Source organism: Ursus arctos, unplaced genomic scaffold (assembly GCF_023065955.2).
Source record: "Ursus arctos isolate Adak ecotype North America unplaced genomic scaffold, UrsArc2.0 scaffold_7, whole genome shotgun sequence".
NCBI classification, from domain to species: Eukaryota; Metazoa; Chordata; class Mammalia; order Carnivora; family Ursidae; genus Ursus; species Ursus arctos.
The window spans coordinates 58,393,569-58,401,366 of NW_026623089.1; positions in this window are offsets into that span (position 1 = coordinate 58,393,569).

Consider the following 7,798-nt stretch of genomic DNA (forward strand, 5'->3'; position numbering starts at 1 on the left):
TGGTTCAAGCCTAGGCTCTGCATTCCGTACCTGAGATAAAGAGCCCAAGACCCCATCCAGTTTATACCAGCTTTTTGGTGCAGGCCTATAACCCCTCTCCTTATCCTCAGACACGCTCCTGACATCAGAGGCTGAATTTGCCTCCTTCTGATGCTAAGTCTCCACCCCAAAGTGAACATGGGACGTATGCTACTTCTAGGTTTCTTCAGTGCGCATGCTCCATCTTTCCTCATCAATAGTTGTAAATTTCCCTGCTCTTTTTATCAATATGTAATCTTAACCCTTGTGACTGTAAAACAGCTTGTACTCTCCCCTTTCAGGTAGGCAGATTTGAGACTTGCCCCGCTGTCTTCCTCATTCTGCTGCCTCTCAAATAAGCCCTTCCAGGCTGCAAACCTGTCTCAGACATCGGCTTTGCACGCGTAGGGCAGATGGACTTGGGTTTGGTTACTGGTTAGAAAATTCCGTGGAGAATCATCTTTATAGAAAGGAGTTTGCACACAGTTTTTACTTTACCTTAAGTGGCTTTAACATCTCTACATGCAAACTTGTTTATCTGTTTCCTCAAGAGAATGGTGAGATTTCTGAAGCAAGAGCAATGGAAAATCTCAGCCTAGTTTTCCTGAATTGTTATAACTTCAATAGTAGAATCCAAATGAATCACATCTAGGATGCTATTTACTCTATGGAAACTGACAAATTTACTGTTTAGGGATTTACAGTGAATTTTAACTTGCATTGCTGCCTAATTGACTCCAAGAAATAGAATAGATCTCTTCTCTGGGATTTGTCCTATTCCAAGCAGGTTAACAATATTTCCAGAGTTTCATTACCCTAATTCTAAAGAGCTGAATGACTGCAAAAAGGACAATTTAACCTCCTCTATTTTTGAGATGCATTATTTTGTGTATTTTATTCCCATTATATGACTTGGTTAATGGAGCACATAATATATTGGCATGTTTGAATTTAAATACCTTAAATAATTTGTTATTCACCCAAACAGGTAGACAGCAGAGACTCATCACAATTACTGTTATCAGGAGATCACCATGGCATCACCATGAATGTAAATTACAATAGGCACCACCCTTTCCATTAGATCAGGCCACAGTGGCACCACCAGCCCAACTCTCATCATCACATCATCATGAATTTAACTCTATCAGTAAGTACTCCTTGGATTAATAAAGTATTGATATTTTTTTAAATGCATGATCACATATGTTTGGATTTTTTTTTCTTCCAAGATCCCAAAATGAACTAGAGAGTAATGTTCAATGAGTCTCTGCTGTTTGGGGGTCAGGTTGGGTTGCTGGACTACCCTAGCTCTTAGCAAGAGTGGGAAGTGAACCGGTTACTATTAGATGCAAAGGTGGCCCAAAAGCTTAGGTTGCCTGTCATCACATGAGATCATGTTAGGATGACTCCCTGTTCCCTGGTCTCATCACACAAAAGCAGGTGCAAGGATCATCAGCCCATTTACTTAGAATGCCTTCTGTCAAACAAAACCCACAACTTCAGATGGACACATTCATGCACATACATAAAACCTCATCAGAGACAAACACACACACATGTTCACACTGACATACACATACATTGCCTCAATCCTATATATGCTTCATACATTTGCACTCATACATAACACTCAGAAACATAAACATTCCCCCAAATTATTATTGTTGCTATTATTATTATTATTATCATATTTTTTTTAACTAGGCTCCATGCCTAGCATGGAGCCCAACACTGGGCTTAAGCTCACAACCCTGCGAGCAAGACCTAAACTGAGATTAAGAGTGGGATGCTCAGGGGGCGCCTGGGTGGCACAGCGGTTAAGCGTCTGCCTTCGGCTCAGGGTGTGATCCCGGCGTTATGGGATCGAGCCCCACATCAGGCTCTTCCGCTATGAGCCTGCTTCTTCCTCTCCCACTCCCCCTGCTTGTGTTCCCTCTCTCGCTGGCTGTCTCTCTCTCTGTCGAATGAATAAATAAAATCTTTAAAAAAAAATAGAGTGGGATGCTCAACCAAATGAGCCACCCAGGCCCTTTTTTTTTTAACATTCTCCAAATTATATTAATAACATTACTCTGAGTCATATATTATTTGAAGTGTTTTATATCTAGTAAATCACTCGAATCTCACACCAATCTTATGAAATAAATGTGATTATTATCCCCATTTTATGAAGTGGAAGATGTAGTAGATAGAATAATAGCCTTTCAAGACGTCCACATCCTAATCCCTGAAACTGTAACATGTTACTTAAATGGTGAAAGGGACTTTGTGCATATCATTAAGTTAAGGGTCTTGATACTGGGAAATTATCTTGGCTTAACTAGGTAGTCTTGATCACTAGAATCCTTGAAACAAGAGAGTTAGAGTTAGAGAAGGGGATGTGAAGACAGAAGCAGAGGTCAGAGAGGAAGAGCGAGAGATTTGAAGATGCTTTGTAGTCAGCCTTGAAGATGGAAGAAGGGGATGTGAAGACAGAAGCAGAGGTCAGAGAGGAAGAGCGAGAGATTTGAAGATGCTTTGTAGTCAGCCTTGAAGATGGAAGAAACCACGAATACAGGTGACCTTTAGAAGCCAGAAGCTAGAAACAGCAAGATTAATGGATTCTCCCCTAAAGCATCCTGAATAAACACAGCCCCGTTGACACCTTGACTTTAGAACTTTTGACGTGAGAATTATAACATTATAAATTTGTGCTGCTTTAGACACGAAGTTTGTGGTGACTTGTTACAACAGCAATGGGAAATGAATACAGAAACTCAACCGGCACACAATTCGTGTAAAGTCATGCGCGTCGTCATCGGTAGAACTAGGTTATAAGAGCTAGCACTTGGCTTTAAAGAGAATGCTCTAAACATCAAACACTATTTTGTCAGACCCCTGTTGGCATGGCCATATTATAATCATAATATTCTTACAGAAAGTCACGCACACACACACATACATGTTTCACACATTTACATACCACCAAGATGCCTTATGTTTCTCACTCAAGACCCCAACAGGGAGAAAGACCTGCATGAGCATCATTTGCCAAGACTCGAACTGCACCCAGGCCTCAGGGACACTTACTTCACCTGCCTGTAAGCTTCTATAGGCCTTGTGGCTGTTTGACTCAAAGGAAACAGAAGAATCAAAGCAGGAAAAGTAGTGAAAGGGAAGAGAGTCTTTCATCAAGTTAAAACCTTTTTAGATTTTCCTCTTACTGAACAGTCTTCTGTATAGGCAAGTAGGTGCATTTGTTATATAATAAAATTAAAATATAGGACTAGAAACAAAGACTCTCTCTTTTAAGTGAATATTGGTCTATCATTATAAATTAAGTAGTATATCTCCAATTGTTACAATCAGAAACTGATTTAAACTATAGTGATGAGGTTTACATGTATTAATAAAAAGGTCATCCATTCAGACTTTTATTTATTCATTCATTCAGTAAATATTTGCTGAGTGTTCCAGTCAGTGGAGACATGGAGAACATTACATTTAATGGGGAAAGACATTAATTAAAAAAAAAATGTATGTCTTGTATCAGTTCTGTGAAAAGAATAAATGGAGGATGTTGGGGATGAGGGACATGCTATTTTTTAAAAGGTAATCAGAAAAAGACCTCTTTGTTAAGATGATATGTTAACAAGATGTGAAGGAAATGAGGGAAAGATCTACGTGGATATGAAGTGAAAGACAATTCTAGCAATGAAAACAGGAGCTTCAAAGGTCCAAAGTTGGACACATACTTAGTTATTATATTAGATATATAGGTTGCCAAGTATTCATTTTATTGGAAACTAGATAGTATATTAATTTCAGTTGTAGATATATGGTAGACATAACATTTTGCATAACATTACAATACATATACAAATATATATCATTGATACTACCTGGAAGGGTGATTAGATTACTGGAAGGCAGACTTACTTATCCATATTCACTGTCTGATAATGCTAATAACTTCAGCATGATTCTGATTTGTGTTAATTGATGTTTCGATTTTATTTGGATGAATCCTCTGTAATAATTAATTTTCAATGGAAATTCCATCCCCTTCTATTATGACTCTCTTCTGAACTTCAGGTTATAGCTGACTTCAAGGATAGCACACACAGCCGTGGTGTGTATTAGTGCTCTGTAGGTGGTAATCAAGAGATCTAATTGCTATTAGTAATCTATATTCTCATTGCATTAACTTATTTCAGTGAAATAAACTACTAAAATGGGTTTACCTTTATTATGACTAATAATATGTGCTTAGGCACATTATTAGCAGCCTACTATATTTAATTATCAATGGCAGATGCCCCAAGGTAGAGCATATACTTCAAAATAAAAAGAAGATTTCCAAAATAACAGTGATAATGAGGACTGTAATATCAATTCTCTTATCATCATTATATGAGATATAATAGGTACATTGCAAACTAAAAATGGGATGATCTTTTCTAATTCCATAAGGAATGTCATTTTATTAATTTTTAAATCTACATCTATTTGTTAATTAGAGATCATTCATTAAGTAGTTGAATAACTTTCTAAAAATATTTTACAATTTTGACTATTTGGTATTGAGGAATGGAGATAACTCCACCAGAAGGATGATGGTACCGGGAATCATAGAGAACCACTTGTAGAGTCTCAAGTTAGCCAAACACTAAGGTAGAAGTCCGAATTCATAAGTGCAAATGAATTCAATCATGACTGAATACTACTTTTACCAAGGTTATCTTCAATCATCTGGCATCTGAGAGACTGAGTCCCACAATAATGTCTTATTCTCCTGTGATCTCCATCTTATTTTTCTGTTTTAAGTTATAGAGCTAAACTGGAAAGTGATTAAACTATAGGATATCATCTTCCCACAGAAATCCATTCATGAGTTATTTCATATTATACATTGTAACCTAACAGTCAATAAAGAACAGTGTTCATTTGAAGAACTGCATTTTTTCAAACATTATGACTGAATTGTCTACTACATTATACAAATCTGACATATGACTTCATGAAATTTTACTCTATAACAGTCTTATTAATAAATGCATACAATATGAAAGGAGACAGGCAGGGAGTGAAAGTGAAATCATGTCTTAAAATCTCAGTTCTACCTATAAGTACATAAATTGTTCAGTGAGTTATCACTATAATTACTCATTTAAAAAGTCAGTTTTTATGTAATTTCCAATCTCTACATATGCTGGTATAGAAATACTATTATAAAAATATAGTGCGAAGTGCATAACCTAGAAATAATTTTAATGCAAAAATTATTTTGCTGTGAACAAGAGTATTTATAATGAATACTGGCTGTGAGGACAAATGTTCCTCTTGGTCTAAGGTTATCAGAACTTAAAATAAATGTGTAACATACTGTAAAGTAGTGATCCAACCAGAAACAGCTGTGAGTTATGTAGTTATGAACAACGGGGTAAATACTTTCAGCTGCAGAGGGTAAAATAAGAGACTTTTCCTAACTTTTCCACTGACACTTCTTGACCTCACTGGAAAATGTTGGATTAAATTATTCAGGATATAAAGAGAAACAAAGAGGAAAAAAATAGAGAGAGGGTTATAATTTTTTCAAGCATTATATAAAACTTACATTGTTTGTAAGAGAGAGTTTTCTAAATTAGAAAAACATTCGAACAATGTCTCCTCCTAAAAGTCCAGGAAAACTGGATTCATATAAAATTCATGTAAAAACTTACAAAGAATTATTGCAGTCAAGCCTCATAAAAAGTTGCTGTAAGAAAAAAAAGGTGGGAAGGAAAAAGAACAGCATATCTACACACAAAGAAAGTATGCAAGAAAAATATGGTCAAAACATGAAAAGTTTTTTGAAAAGAAAACTTAAAAGCAAGGTGGCAAAACTCATGAAAGAATTGGAAATAAAGGGGCGCCTGGGTGGCACAGCGGTTAGGCGTCTGCCTTCGGCTCAGGGCGTGATCCCAGCATTATGGGATCGAGCCCCACATCAGGCTCCTCTGCTATGAGCCTGCTTCTTCCTCTCCCACTCCCCCTGCTTGTGTTCCCTCTCTCGCTGGCTGTCTCTATCTCTGTCGAATAAATAAATAAAATCTTAAAAAAAAAAAAAAGGAAATAAAAGCAAAAGTCATTTGAGACATGAAGAATAAATTAAAAAGAACTCAGAATTGGATAATCATAGTGGTTAATACCTCAAAATAAATACAAACTGAGACAAAGAAAATTTTTAAAAATAAAATATAGGAAGATATTTTTTAAAAGATTCAAGGGAAAGTGACAATTAATGAAGATAAACAGTAAACAAAGAGATGACAAGAATCTCTAATATAGAAAACCGATATAGAAAACCAAAACAAGGGATTAGAGCAAATAATAAAATCTGTAATTTAAGAAAACTTTCCACAAATTATTATAATGATTAATGTTTAAGGTATGTATTAAAGAGCACTACATGAATCTGGGAATATCATTCACCAATGACAAGGACTAAGATATATGTTAGTAAAATTATTGAACTTTAAAGAAAGAGTAAAAAGGGCACTTGGGTGGCTCAATCAGGTAAGCATCCGACTTGATTTGGGGTCTGGTCATGATCTCAGGGTCATGAAATGTGCCCTCCATTAGGCTCTGTGCTCAGCGGGGAGTCTGCTCCAGATTCTCTTCCTCTACCTCCGACCCTTCCCCACTTAAATAAAATAAAACTGAAAGAAAAAAAGAAAGAAAGAAAGAAAGAAAGAAAGAAAGAAAGAAAGAAGAAGAAGAAGAAGAAGAAGAAGAAGAAGGAAGGAGGAAGGAAGGAAGGAAGGAAGGAAGGAAGGAAGGAAGGAAGGAAGGAAGAATATCCTTTGGGTATTTTACAATAACAACACATGATTCGAAAGGTACGCAGGAGTACACTAGCGTGTCACTAGGTTTTTCACAGAAATGGTCTATGCCAGAAAAAAAAAAAAATGAAGAAAATATTTTAAGAACTCAAATAGAGAAAATGTAAAACAATCACTTTATATCCAGCAAAATTGACCTTTAAGCATAAAGGGTAGAAGCAGTTAACAACATGGAAGATCTCAGAGAATTTTGATTCCATGAGACTTTCTTAAGGAATCTACTAAGTAATGAGCTGCAGGCAATAAAATAATTAGAAAGACCTCACTATGAGCCCTTGTAATGAGAATATATAGTTACATCTGAAATTTACACTAAATAAGGGTTAGAAGGGAAAGGGTATGTATATAGTATTTATATGGAGATGTATAAAATGGGGGAACATGAAGGCAATATATTCAAATAACAAAAACTGTAAAGTTTTTAGTAATCAGAACTGTTTTTATTAATCATAATTACTGGTGGTAGTATCATTAATCGAGATTGTTTCTGTTTAATATGAGATGTTGATACAGACCAGAGAAGACACAGATGTAATATAAAAGTGGTTAAGTAAAAAGTTCTTAGACCTGAATTTGAATTGAAAATATCAGAACTATGTATTTCACAGCTGTATCACTAAAAAGGCCAAGAAATAATGACTAATCCTGCAGCAATGAGCATCCACAGCATTGTAGCAACCAGATTGATATCTTCAAGTAACATTTTCCATTAGAAAGAGGAAGGGAGGGACACCTAGTGGCTCAGTGGGTTAAACAATAAGGGTAGAACTTGATTTGGGCTTAAGTCATGATCCCAGGGTTGTGAGATTGAGCCCCCTGCTTTGCACTCAGCGTGGGGTCTGCTTGAGATTCAATCCCTCTCCCTGCACCTCCCCACACTCATGCACACACATATGTTCTCTCTCTCTCAAAGA